General features: G+C 32.1%; 1 long non-coding RNA gene across 1 annotated transcript in view; it reads right to left on the reverse strand.

Moving 5' to 3' along the window:
• Nucleotides 1–14,498: 14,498 nt before the first annotated feature.
• LOC130899371 (uncharacterized) overlaps nt 14,499–15,349 on the reverse strand; it is a 46,535-nt gene continuing 45,684 nt past the window's right edge. Inside the window, exon 3 of the long non-coding RNA XR_009060019.1 lies at nt 14,499–14,622. This is a non-coding gene — a long non-coding RNA (uncharacterized LOC130899371). The remainder of the gene's footprint in view (nt 14,623–15,349) is intronic.

Here is a 15,349-nt window from a genome sequence, read left to right on the forward strand (position 1 = left end):
TTTTTTTGATATTTTTTCTATAATTTTTTGTTTAATCAGCTAAGTTGGGGTAGTTGGATGACCTCAATATTTGCGCATGCGTTGATAGATCCTCTACAAAATTCCAGCCATTTTGAACAATAAGTTTCTGTTTTCGTTGACACTGCAAAAGAGACAAAAATACATAATAAAAATATAAAGAGATCACAGTGGTGGATGGATAAGGTGAGAAAGTTAACGAAAGAAAAATAGATGACATATTTAGATACGTGAAAGAACGATTAAGAAAAATATGAAGTAGTAAAAAAAGAAGTATAAATTGCACACACAAATTGACGGAAAAGTATAGAGAAAATCTCAAATTACTTTATGGAATACTAAACCAATTAAGAAAGAAAAGGGAATATAGCATGATGAATTTAAAAGACAACGAAAGAAATATAAACACGGAAGAAGATAAACTAATAGAGAGATGGAGGATATTGAGGATGAGAAGATTGAAATAAGCAATAATGAAGTTTTCGCGAAGATAAGGCAAGAACAAGTTGTAGAAGAAATTGAAACATTAAAGCACCAAGAAGAGATAATATAAATTATGAAATATATGGATGAAAAGTGAATAAATGAATTAACAGAATTATACAACAAGATAATCCAGCAGAAAAGGATACCTTGAGATTGGAATCTGGGAATTATACTTCTTCAAGTACCATACACTTTGCAGCGCGTAGGTGTTCTCTTGTCCAAAACTTCTAATCTATTATCTGAAGGCACCCTTCGTCTGCACGACGAAAAATTGTTGCCTCACCCTGTATGCCACACCAGTCTCTTATATTCCGTTCCGGCAACAGCCACATTTCCATTGCATCTATACTGTTTAAGGATCTCACTTTCAGGGACCACGTTTCCACACCATACAAAAGGATTGGCCAAATATAACATTTCATTACCCTCAATCTAAAGCTTAAGGGGACTTCTCGGAGGATTAGGCTTGAAAAGATAATTTAGAGGTCTCGCAATGTGGTTTTAGAAGTGGATGAAGAATAAACAATCAAACAATCAAGTGCGAAATTAATAAATTAAGGAAATTCGTTTATGATTTATAGATTTGGTGAAAGTCTTTGGTCGAATTAGTATATTTAGAATACTTAAGAACAGTGATATAGATTATAAAACAATAACAATAATAAAAATGTGGTACGAGAAAACAAAAACGAATCGAAGGAATGTACCATAAAGGTAGGTGTCAAATAAGGATGTTTAATAAGTCCAAATACTTTTCACTTTTTTTATACGCCAAAATAAATGTATAAGAGGATATATATTGAAAAATTCTTAGCCTACTATAGAACTGAACAAAATTTCAATGTCAAAATATTTTATTAGTCAACATATTAATTGGGTAGATTCATTACAGAGAACTTTCAAAAAAAATTTTTCTTCTTGCTGTGCAAACCAGACCTCCACAGCTTTTATTACCTCCTCATTAGAACAAAATTTACGACCTTTTGAACTTTTTTTCAGTTGAGGAAAGAGATGATAGTCGAACGGAGCCAAATCTGGTGAATAAAGGGGGGTGTTCTAGTAATTCAAATCCTAAATCAAGAATTTTTTGCATGGCAATCGTAATCTCCAGTTATTGTTTTACCCTTATCCAAAAAATCAATCATGATTACTCCATAGCAATCTCAAAAAACAGAAGCAAGAACTTTTCCAGTAGATTTTTGGACACGAAAATTTTTAGGTTTTGGAGAACCAGAGTGTCGCCATTCCATCGATTTTTGCTTTGTTTCTGGATCGTAGAAATGTACCCAAGTCTCATCCATAGTAACAATTCGTTTTAAGAAGTCTACATCGTTTTCAAATCGAGCACAGATCGAACGCTTTTGGTCCACATTCAAACATTTGGGTATCAATTTTGCAGCAATTTTTCTCATGTCCAAATTTGACGTGAACAATATGATGAACGCGTTCGTATGAAATATTCAGTGCTCCAGATATCCGTTTTAGCCCAATCCGACGGTCTGATAAAATCATGTCATGAACTGCATCGATATTTTCGGGGACTGACACAGAAACTGGCCTTCCCGATCGGTCAGATTATATTTAAACCGCATTCGTATATGAAACCAATAACTGATGAACCGCACTACGTATGTTCTAAAATAAATGATTCAGTCTTTCACTATTTTGAAAAGAATTCTTCAACGGATTAAAAAAGTTTCTTAATAAATTCGCCAAGATGAGTGGTTCATGCACGATTTATTTAGAAAGGAGCCACGTAAATATAACGGAAGCGTGAACTTGTAAATTTAAGTTTGAGAATCCGGACGTAGTGAGACTATTTCAATAAATATCCCGTTGTATTACCTATTTGTAATAATAATAAAAAAAAATTGCGTTTCATTAACAAGTAAATCAATCCGAGTAATGTATACGTTACCTTGAAGTGAACGATTACGAATAAGACCTATTAAAATGCCTTTCTATAATTTCGTTGGAAAATATGATTCAATAATAGCCGCCGACGGTTATTATTTTAATGTGGTTTGTTAATTCACTTAATAATTGTTGTATTCAAAATAATTTATTGTTAGTTGAAATAAATATAAAATGAGTGAACTTAATATCGAAAAATATGTGAATTGTTTTTATTATTAACCTGAAGATGTCAGAACTTATCAGTTGACAAAGCTACTCAAGATTTTATATGTAGGAAAAAATATAAGAAGAACAAAGTCCAATTTATCATTCGATTGCCTTTCGAATACTTTCTCACATAAAATATAAATATTTTTAAAAGTATTAATAAAAATAATAAATTCATAAATTCAGGTATCTACGCCTATCGTAGATCAAACAAAATTATCGGCAAGGGTTTTTATATAAGTTTTCATAATCTGCAATTGATATTGGAAGAACTAAAGTCTCTTATTCATAAAAAATAGACTATATAACATGTCAACCACTATCACATGGCCCTGTATATAAGTTTTTACGTTTAATATTAGATTTGGATCAAAGTATTTAGATCGTCGTTGTCCAGTCTAGTTTAATAATTTACCTGGGTCTAAGACTACACTCCTGAAACGAAAAACCAGTCAAGAAAGTGAATTGTAAAGGACGAACCTGCTCGAAAAAGGCTAAGCCTGTTTTATCAGCCGGAAAAGTAATGGCCATCGGTTTTCGGGGTAATCAATGGATTGTGCTTATCGAAAAGCAAACCAAATGTAAATATTTGTTACGAATTTTTAGTACCCCCCCTAGTCTAACCTAACCTAACCAATAAAGTTTTAATTTTTCTTTATTCCCATAAGTTTTTTCGTAAATCTGCCGAAAAACGAAGGTTTTGAAAAAAAATTCATCGAAATCGTATGATTTTTCTATTTATTGGAGGAAAAAAACGAGGTGACCGCGAAAGTATAATATTATCCAATAAGTGATTTTAAGAATGTTTTTTTTCATATAACTTTAGTGATTACTTAATAAAAAAGGTTCAAATGATTATATGTGACAAAAAAATCAATTTTAAGCGAAATTTTTATGATTTTTCATTGTAAAAACATGATAAATCAACATTTTTTTTTCAATTTGTTCGTTTTGTTTGTATTATGAAAAAAATAAAACAACTTCATTTGATTATTTGGAAGAATGTTATCAATAATTATATGTGAATGAGTGCATTTTCATGAACATTTAAAGCCCTTAAACCAATATAAGTTCTCATTTTTTTATTCCCATAATTTTTTTGTAAAGTCGCCGTAAAAACTAAGATTTAAAAAAAAACAATTCATCGAAATCGGATGATTTTTCGATTTATTAGAGCCAAAAAACGAGGGAACTAGGAAAGTATAAAATTACCCAATATGTGATTTTAAGAATGTTTTTGTTTATATAAGTTTAATGATTACTTAATAAAAAAGGTACAAATGATTATATGTGAGAACAAGGCAATTTTAAGAGAAATTTTTATTATTTTTAATAGTAAAATCATGATGAATCAACATTTTTGTACAATTTTTTTTCAATTTCTTCGTTTTTTGTGTAGATTATGAAAAAAAAATAAAACAACTTCATTTGATTATTTGGAAAAATGTTATAAACAATTATATGTAAATGAGTGCATTTTCATGAACATTTAAAGCCCTCAAACCAATATAAGTTTTCATTTTTTTTATTCCTATAATTTTTTTTCATAAATCCACCGTAAAAACGAAGGTTTTGAAAAAAAATTCATCGAAATCGGATCATTTTTCGATTTATTAGAGCCAAAAAACGAAGGGTCCGCGAAAGTATAAAAATACCTTAATTTGATACGAGCAATCACCTCAGAATTTCGTCACATGTACATTTTTCATATTTCAAAATATCTGTACTTTTAGAAATGGCACTGCTACAATAAAAATGAAAGTGTTATCATTATTAATTATAAATAATATCGGTTAAGAACAAAGAGACAATGATTAATTACTGTAAAACTGAAACAATGCAAGTTCATTTTTTTTTAATTTAAGTTCATTAACAAAAAAAATATCACCGTGATAATTATCATTCATCTCGCTAGTTTCTAGTGTGCGAATTCTTTTATTTCTTTGATTATTGTTATTTGAATGTTGATCATCCCTTTGTTTTCATTCAAAACTTTTACTTTCTTTCGGTACATACAATTTTAATTTCTTTATATTGCAGCACATGGAAAACAATAAGTATTTCTTCTTTCTGTTGTAGAGGGTGATACTATCTCTAAAAGTTTACATCCTATTTACATCCAGAATCAAAAATAGAAAACGTAAAAGTCGTCGCACTCTCGGCGCGATAGACTATTGTGCATTTTTTACTGTTAGACTAAGTTTTTGATTAACGAAATTATTGTGGTTAAAATTTGATATTTATGTTGTACGAGGATATATTGAAAAATTCTTAACCTACTATAGAACCAAACAAAATTTCAATATCAAAATATTTTATTAGTCCACATATTAATTGGGTACATTCATTACAGAGAACCTGCAACGTATCTAGACCTTTCAAAAAAAATGTTTCTTCTTGCTCTGCAAACCAGACCTGCTCAGATTTTATTACCTCCTCGTTGGGAGAAAAGTTCTAGTAATTCAAACCCTAAATCACGAATTTTTTGCATGGCTACATGAGATTTGTGTACAGGGGCGTTGTCCTGCAAAAACAAAACACCTTTGGATAGCTTTCCGAGTCTTTTCTCTTTAATTTTTTTCCCCTAAAGTGGTCAGTAATGTCGAATAGTAATCTCCAGCTATCGTTCTACCCTTATCCAAAAAATCAATCATGATTACTCCATAGCAATCCCAAAAAACTGAAGCAAGAACTTTTCCAGCAGATTTTTGGACACTAAACTTCTTAGGTTTTGGAGAACCAGAGTGTCGCCATTTCATCGATTATTGCTTTGTTTTTGGATCGTAGAAATGTACCCAAGTCTCATCCATAGTAACAATTCGGTTTAAGAAGTCTACATCGTTTTCAAATCGAGCACAGATCGAACGCTTTTGGTCAACATTCAAACATTTGGGATCCATTTTGCAACAATTTTTCTCATGTCCAAATTTGACGTAAACTATATGATGAACGCGTTCGTATCAAATATTCAGTGCTTCAGATCAGATCCGTTTTAGACCAATTCGATGATCTGATAAAATCATGTCATGAACAGCATCGATATTTTCGGGACTGACACAGAAACTGGCCTTCCCGATCGGTCATCATCTTCAATGGATAATTCACGTCTTTTGAAGCTTGAAGTTGAATTGAATTTGAATTTTTCACGGTCACATACGAAGGACATTAATCACCAAGAGTATTAATCATATCTTCGTAAATCTGCTTAATTTTTCGATTTTCATAATTTTTGATGTCAAACTTTACACTTATACTTCTAATAATTTATTGTTCATTGCTATGGTAACGCAATATTTTGTTTCTCCATGGTCTACGCTAACTAGACATCAATATCAAGTAATATTTTGATAAAGTAAAAAAGTTAAATTTTTCCCTGTCTTTAAAAAACATTTTTTTTCCTTATAATGCCCAAATTTTTTTTCGTTTCGGCACATCTACATCTAAGTGTTATCATAATAGACAATAATTTTTATATTGGAATTTTGTTGTCCGTACGTACGTTTTTGTTCAAATGTCGTCTCTTTTTTGCAATTTCTACCTATATCCTGTCAAGCTATAATACACCTTATTGTTATTTTTGAAGATAAGTGCATGCCAGTTCATAAGTGTATAGAATTAGTTCTTTCGGATACAAAGAACGATATAGTGCAGAGAGCAATAGAGCATTTGTTGATTGTTGTATTTAAGGTTATTTGATGTGATTCAGACCTTGTAGTATTAACAAAAATGGAAAACGAAGACGAAGATGTAATGCCACCGTTTCCAGATTACACTTATTGCACTGCATTGGCTGAACTGACTCTAGACCCAGTGCAAGCAGTACAGTGAACTGGGTGAACTAGTTCTCTTGCACTACTACTAAGAACAGCGACATTAGCGCTAGTTTTGCTACAAAGAACGCTTTAGTATACACTTCCTGAACTAGTACTGCCAGTGCAGCTACCAAGAACAAAACTCATGGTGCATTTTTCTTATGATCTCACACGCTATTTGAATACGATTCTTCAAATCGTTGGTATCAACTATGGGTGTCGTCTAGACTAATGATTGAAGGTAACTTCTAGATTTATTTCTGGAAATCGATGAGGTCAATTTTGAGACTCTCCTCGATGAATCCAACGGTTGGGGGTTGGTCAATGTTTCGATTCTTTCTTGTCTCCTGTTTTCATTCTAATTAGGCTTCTCCTATTGTTGTCTTGATAGTATTTTCTACCTCCATTACTTGTATATGAATAAATTCACAACAATTCAGCTGTTTTCTTATCATTTTTCCTATTATTGCCTATCATTTTGTGATTTATCGTATTTTCTTTATTTCTACTTTTATTCCTTTCTATTCCTTTAGGTGCCTCATCTACGTCCTCCTTTCTCAGTGTCCAATTTTGACTTGCACATCTTACTATTCGTGCCGTAATTATGTAGATCTTTTTATTTCAATGCTATTTTTTCTTCGTCCCAGTATGGTTTCGTGTAATATAATTTCGTCTCTCTATTTCATTTTATTCTATTTGTGATCCTGTTTGCTTACAGTTTATGATTATCACTTTAATATAACGGGTATTCACTCATATTTAGCTCATATATGGATCATCTTCTGCATCTTCTTGCTTGTATTTGGTATAAGAACCACATCATCTGCTTTACCCTCTCACAGGCATCTCTTTATTTCTTTTAAGTCCATTCTGTCGAAGGCTGCTCTGAGATCAATAACGTATTCTCTAGAATTTAATAGCATAGCATATAATATTTGTCGTATTAAATTTTACATCTATACTATTTTTCACTCAATTTATTAAAAAAATTATAAATTATGTTGTTTAAATTTTTCCATCTATTGGTTTAAAAAAAATAAGAATAAAAAATAATTTCGACAATCATCGCTGCACGAAAATTTTATATATTAGATAATTAACAAATAAAAAATAGAGGTTGGTCGTAGAGGGTTGTATATATGTGTATAAAAATGAAAACAAAAAATTTTATCAAACGAATAAGAAAAGGTGGACTATTCTTGACATTTAGGGGGATGAAAAATAGATGTTGTTCGATTCTCAGACCTATCCGATATGCACAGAAAATTTCATGAGAATCGGTCAAGCCGTTTCGGAGAATTTTATGTATTAGAAGATTTTCATCATAATAAAGATATTTCCATAACAGTAATTCATCGATTTCTGTGAAACAGGACAATATATTCCCTAAAAAAATTCATAAATATCGTCCTTGAAATTTATTTTCTTACCTATTCCATCCCAATATCGTATAATCAATTTCGGACATCAGTATAGAATGTCACGTTCTCCTACACATTTTACAAGTGACCATACATGTAATTACAATAAAATGTCATTGTCTTTTTGATGTTTTTGTTTGTGTAACGCGTTTATATTTATATCCAAGCATATGTAATGTTAATTAGTTATAAATAACATATATTACAAACCAAACACGACCACTTATAATTTCATCACGTCTCTCTATTATTTTCATTGTACCCGTTAACATAATAAGTAGATACGTTCAACTTGCATACGGCCTTTCTATAAATCAGTAGCGTTTCTTCGCTATTAAAATCATACGGTGTGATTAATTCGATTATACGAAGAGGTATATTAGTTAAATTGGTCTTCCCCAAAAGATATTCTCAATAAATAACATTCTTGAACGATATTTGTTGCAACAAATGCTCGAAGAAACTGCAACTGTTTGTATTTGGCGATGAGCAGATAAATTCCAAATTCCACTCAAAAGTAGTGATTTTTTTTCACTCGGTACTGGTAACTTTGTATACTTTGTATTTGTATACCAAGGACTGAAAGTGATACTTAGTTGAACGAGCCTGACGAGCGAAGCGAGGCGAGCAACAGACAAAGTAGTATTTCAGCCGTGGCGTACACAACATTTTTTAGACGACGCTTAAATCCTAAATCAATTTAGGTAATAATAAACATGCTTCAAAATTAACTTAAATCAAACTTAAATAAACTCAACAAAAGAATGTATTTTTAAGGGAAATAACTGAAATCATTTTGTTTCCTTCCAAACGGTTTCTTCTTTGATACATATCAGCGCAGCTTTAGAAAAAACTCGTTCTGAAGCAACAGAAGTCGCTGGGATGCATTAACATTTCATAGCTAAGTTATACAGAACTGGCATAATTAGTTTTCTTTTCTTCCAGTAAGCATTAAGATATCATTGATGATGCTTGATTTGTAGTACGTTCCGAAAGTTTTCCATCAAAATCTTCCCATAAATCATTCACGTCCTTATTTTCTGGTTGCGGGTGGCTTGACGATGAAGACTCCGATTCTGTTCTGATATTATCTGAAGTTGTGAATATGGAGGTAGATTCAATTTCATCAATATCGGATTGCTTAGCCCTATCAGCATTAGATTCTACGCCAAAACCAATTTTCTTATATCTCGGATCCAAGTAGGTAGATTTAGCTGCAGTTTTGTTTGATTCTAAAGTACCTAACCGTTTATCAACAGCTTCTAATAAATATTTTTTTAGTTCTTGACCAATGCCTGTTATTTACGATCTTTTTTACCAGTGCTGCTTGAACATTTCTAATCAAAGGAATCACTGAAGACAATGTTGGACATTTCTCTCCGGATAAGGCTGCAGTAAGTTTTTCAAGAGGTCTTAAAAGATCTACACATTCTTGAACCACTTCCCATTCAATGTTTTGTAAATTATTTGGTGAACCAGGCATATCGGACATAGTTGCTGATAAAGCAGTTTTAATTTTGAGCATTTTATCTAGTATTAAATATGTAGAATTCCAGCGCGTCGGGACATCTTGCATTAATTTGATACATTCCATATCCATTGGATGTTGCAATTCCATAAGTTTGTGAGTCGCTTTGGTGCTTGAAAGAGGTGACTATGGATTGGTATTTATTTATAATTTTCATAAATTCAGTATTAGCTTTCTTACAGTCAAGTTCAAAGTGTGAGCTACACAGTAGTGGTTTCTCTTACTTAAATATTCAGAAATAGCTTTCTTTATATTCGGAGCAATATCAGATTCTATTGTCACAATTTTTTCTGTAATTTGCCATTCATCAAATATCGATTTCAGCACACTTGCTAAAATAATAGAAGAATGTTCCTCCGTAACGTCTCGAGTACTAATAGTTTGCGAAAAAAGTTTTGAATTAAAAATGGAATGTATAACAGTTGGGTATGGTTTGTTACTGTCAGAAGTCCATAAATCTGTTGTAGCAGTCATATATTCAACTGAATGTAGTATATCTAGAATTGTAGCACGTGCGGCATGAAGAATTTTCTCTCTTAAAGATTTCCTGCCGGTAAAACATAGTCAGGATTCATTTCATAGCAAAAATTAATAAAGCCCTCATTTTCCGTTATTTGTAGAGGTTGCAAGTCTTGACAAATCATTTTTGTAAGTGAAGAGTATTTGGATTTGGTTTCTATGAAATAGAATTAAATAACTCAATTTACCAACTTGCTTTTTAAAAACAATTTATTTAGCAAACTGAGGATTTAATAATTTAAAGTTACAATAATCTGACTACATTTTTCAGCACTTATACGAATACATTTAAATGCCACTTATGGACAGACCTTGATAGGTCGAGGTGGGTCAATTGGTCGGCCAGCTAGGTATCCGGATTTTACGCCTCTTGATTTTTTTTATTTGGGGGCATGTGAAGTCTAGGTAGGAAATGTGGAAGATCTTGTAGGCCGTATACAAGCAGCAATAAAAGAAATTTCTAACACGCCTAATGTGCGATTAGATCAGTTGCTTTAATTTATTGTGTTTCACTTATTTTGTGTTTAAGATGTGTTAACTAAATGTTACATTTTTATTCTAATTCCATTGAGAATTTCTGGAAAAACGTTTTAGGGTAGTAGAAGACAACATATTTTTCGAAAAAAAAAAACGTTTCGTAGGACACTATTAACCTATACATATAAGTTGATTCGGAAGAAACTGTTTTGTATTTTTCTAAATAATCACAGGAGCGATGATCAAATGATGCTATTACTGATGGTAGAATTCGAAAATTGAAAAAAAAAACATTTTAACCAGTGGCGGAGAAGTCAGGAGTGGAAAAAGAATCATTAAATCCAACTGCACGCTTCCAGAGAAAACTATAAATCACTTATTCATGTTTATCGACCTGACAATCATAAAAAAGTTTCAATAACAATCGATCACACAGAAATTTATCGAAAAAAAAACGTTTCATTTTTAAAATTTTAACACTTTGTATCGAAAGAATGAGTTTGCGTTTCCTATCCCGATAGGCATAATTTAACCCAAGAATGTCCGCTAGAGCGTTGGCAGTCGAATTTAAAGATATGAGTTTCAAATAGTCGAACTTTGATTGTTGTATTATTTCTTCGTCATCATCAATCCTGTTACTCACGTTTATAAAACCAATTCGTAAAGTCGGGTCCTCTTCAGCCTTCAAGTCTCCATTCATGGATCCCTATGTGCGCTTTTATTATTAATAGATAAACGTCAACTATGTCAATACATATAATATTTTATTTTGTTTATTTAAATCGTATGGAAAATAATTATCGATATGTTAGTACCGCCTTCTTTAGATACGATATGAAACACCTTGACTCCAAAATTAGTGATGTTACTAACATGTCGATATGAGTAATTTTTTATGCAATAATTCTACCATAGGCGTATCGATCTAAAGTTATAAGCTAAATTAATTACTTATAGTGAATAAAGTGTTTGAAAAGTTTACTTTATACAACACCATGTGTACTAGGATTATCTAAGACCTCGATCTTTACCTCTTAGGAACGAAGAAATATCATTTTACCTCCTCAAGAAAAGAATGAATCAAGAGTTGTTGAGAGCGAATGCAAAACCATCTTCAAAAAAGTGCAGGAAATAAAACTGAACGGTGATAATATAGAATTTAGAAACAAATAAAAAGAAAAACCATGGTAGTCAAGGCACGCACAAAATTGCGCAGAAATAACGATTCATCAAATTTACATGAGGAGTTCATTTTGTTGCTGGTCTGAATAAATCACGAACACTGCTGCTGCGAAATACTTGACATCGAAAAGCAACTTGAACGTAGGCAAAGTTACAAGTTTAGACCTAAAAACTTTGAATCATCATTTCCTTAATGCGCCCAAATTTCAAATTCTTTCGCTCACAGCTTATTTTGACGTCTTAAAAGAGGTTCCATCACTACGACCCTTCCAAAAAGGCAAGCGTCTTTCAATCTCCTTTTCACTGTATAAACACTGAAAGGCTAGATTAATTGACCAAAGTTCCTGAGGGATGTATATTTTTTCAAATTGTAGTCCAAGGTACGTAGAGGCATTTTTTAATCCGGCGGCTTTGAAGATTAATGCACGAGTTCTTTAGTTTTACCCTTTTTAAAACTTACCAATCTGAATTCGGAAACATTCGAATTTCACAAAAAGATGTCTTGGTCCAAAAAGTATAAATCGCAGCACGTTCTTGCGTATGAAACATTTCACTGGGACTAAACTACGATCATAAACACCGAAGAAATAATTCGCAGTTAAAGAATAATAAATCAGCCGGTACATGCAAGTTTTAACTTGTCACATTCATCGATAAAATAAAAATATGACCTCGCATAATGTAAACAAATAACGAAAACTCTTGATAATAATAGAGTCTAGAGTAATAAAAAGTTTCATCAAATTCAAACTAATTCTTTGCAACCATGATCTTAAGCTTGATCTGCGTAAGAAGATGGCACTTTTTATGTCTTTCCTGAGCTCTTCCAAAACGCTCACATAAAATATGCTCAAAACTTGGGAATCGTTTGAAATGTGTGTTTATAGAGTGAAGATTTTTGAGCGCGTTTACAAAACCTTGAAAATATAGTCAACACTATACTTAAATTAGAATCCTTTGATCATATGATGATGGGCAGCCCTGTGAGAGGCTCACCATTCGCTGATATTCAAATCGTCAAAGGGAAGCTAAGATGGTTCAGCCACATCATAAGAATGGGAGAAGAGTACGGAAACTATAAGAAGCGTGAACAAAAACAAGAAAGGAAAACTGAGAAGCTTGCCAGAAGAAATAAAAATGTCAGGGAAAAAACGAAGAACCCTACGACTAGAAAGATAGAAAGAATGTCATACTATATTACAAAGTTGGTTCTTAATTCATTTCTCCATTATTCTATGAGAATGGTCCCAGAAGTACCTGACCCAACAAAGAAAACTCAATTTTTTTTTGAAAAACAAAACATTTATTTTTGAACGTAATCTCCTTTCAGATGTTGCCCAGCGATGTACGATAAGTTCGATATCCTCTTTATAATAAGAATCGTCAAGCTCCTTAAAATAGCCAAGAATTGCCGACATTATCTCTCCATTGTTGGAAAATCTTTGACCATTTATTCAAGACTGGGAACGGAAAATAATCCTAGGAATAGTTGTTTGTATGCCAAGGATTGAAAGTGCTACTTTGTCGGACGAGCCTGAAAATTGCGATACGAGCGAAGCGAGGCGAGCAACAGACGAGTCCAACAAAGTAGTATTTCAGTCGCGGCGTACACAATAGTTTGTAGACGACGCATAAGATCCAAAACTTTTTCAATTACACTGAGGAAAGAAAATAAATAATAGAGAATTATAAACATTTTATTTAGAATTTTTTCTAGTGACACCACTTCTTAAAGAGCTCGTACTGTTTTTCGAACCTTGCACGAGATTTATCCGGCAACGAATTAAGAACGGCCGCATTGCTAACTTCGGTGAGATCAGATGGCGTGGATTCGAGTAACTCTTCATCGCTGATGTTTTCTTTTCCATCATCATTCATTCTTTTCATTAATTTAGACAAAACTTCCAATAAAACAAATAATTTTGGAAAATTAGGAATTGAAGGTTATGCAAAATCATCGAAGTGAAACTGTCAACTGTCAACATTGAAGTGGCTAGAGTCATATTTAAGAAAGTTAAAGTTATAGTCTACTCCAGAGCGTCCCGAAAGTGTTTTGCAGTACGGAACTGTCACTTTCACTACATGGAACACTCGAAACGCAACTTTCGGTATGTAAATGAATACAGAACGAACAACTTTCAGATGGCGTCGTCTAAAAACTAAATTTGCTGAATATGGTGCATGAGGTAGCAGTACAAACTTCAATTCGTTGATTAATTCGTTTTTACTTGATTTATTCGCTCAACTCTTGCAATGAGTTCGCATAATACTCGCCGTTGTTAGTTTTTCCTTTTTCAAGATAGTCTATGAAAATTATCCCACGGGCATTCCAAAAAACCGACTATCTCCTTGCCAGCAGATGGAACGGTCTTTATCTCCGTTTTCAGTCCATTATTTTGATTGTTTTTTTGTACAAAAGCCGAAAGGCGTCCGAGGCGGAGTCGAAGGCATTATGACGCGAAGGGACGAGATTTCAACTTTTTGCCCGCGTAGTGTATACGATTTTTCTTCATACCTCGTAGTTTCGACTCTCGAGGTATGAAAAAAATATTATTTTAAATATTTTTTTGAATTAGTATGAAATGATATACTACAATGAATGCACGCGAATGATGTAACTGTAACTATATGAGGAAACACGGCTCCTGCATGTTTCAATATTTTCATATAACAATCAAATAGTAAGGTACAGTGGAAGGATGTGGACATCCTTTTCACAATAACGTAAAAATAAAACAATTAAAATTCATAAACCGAAACGAATCCGACCGGGTTCAGTGAAAGTTAAAATCCAGTCATCGGTTTTATCTATTAATGTATATATTTGCGCAGGTAAAAGTTATTGAATATGGTATTTGATAAGCGACAGATGATTATTTTTATTTTCCACTTTTATTGAATTTACAAAAAACACCATATTAAATACGAGATCATTTATTCACACAATAATTTAAAAACTTGTTAAATGTTAAAACGATGAGGCATCAATGGAAAATATAACCAAAATAGGAAAATATTCCTTTTGAAACCTTCTATTAGTCCGGTCAAATTAGACCTACAAATAAGAGTGGAGCTACATAAATTCCCATCAAGCTGAAAATCAGTCAAATTGGTAAAAATACAATTGAAAACAAAATTTGAATGTTCCCAATCATTTCCGTGTATGGAAAAAAATGTCAAATGTCAAAAAAAAATTAGTTTTTCGAGATTATCAGCAAAACGAGAAGTTTTATAATGAAAATATGTATAATACTTGAGACGAAAATTGTAGATCATAAAATTATCTACAAAAAACGTATCAATACTTTTTTTCCTACGAGTCACCGTTTCTGAGATATAATGATTCAAAAAGTTGTAAAAGTTATAATCCTGTCAATTTAGATATTTTAAGTTACATTAATTCCCATCAAGCTAAAAATCATTAAAATTGTTTAAGATACAATTGAAAATAAAATTTGAATGTTCCTCATCATTTCCGTGTATGGAAAAAATTTTATTCAAGGTCAAATGTCAAAAAAATGAGTTTTTCGCGATTATCAGCAAAACGGTAAGTTTTATCATGAAAATACTTCAGACAAAAATTGTAGATTATGAAATTATCTACAAAAAACGTATCAATACATTTTTTCCTTCGAGCCATTGTTTCTGAGACATAATAATTCAAAAAGTCGTGAAAGTTATAATGTTTCAGATTTAGAGTCGTATTTAATTAATTAATAATAATTGCACGAGAAATATAAAAGCTGCTGGTCAATCGATAATTTATTTGATGAATTTATGAC

The sequence above is a fragment of the Diorhabda carinulata genome, chromosome 11, assembly GCF_026250575.1.
Source record: "Diorhabda carinulata isolate Delta chromosome 11, icDioCari1.1, whole genome shotgun sequence".
NCBI lineage: Eukaryota > Metazoa > Arthropoda > Insecta > Coleoptera > Chrysomelidae > Diorhabda > Diorhabda carinulata.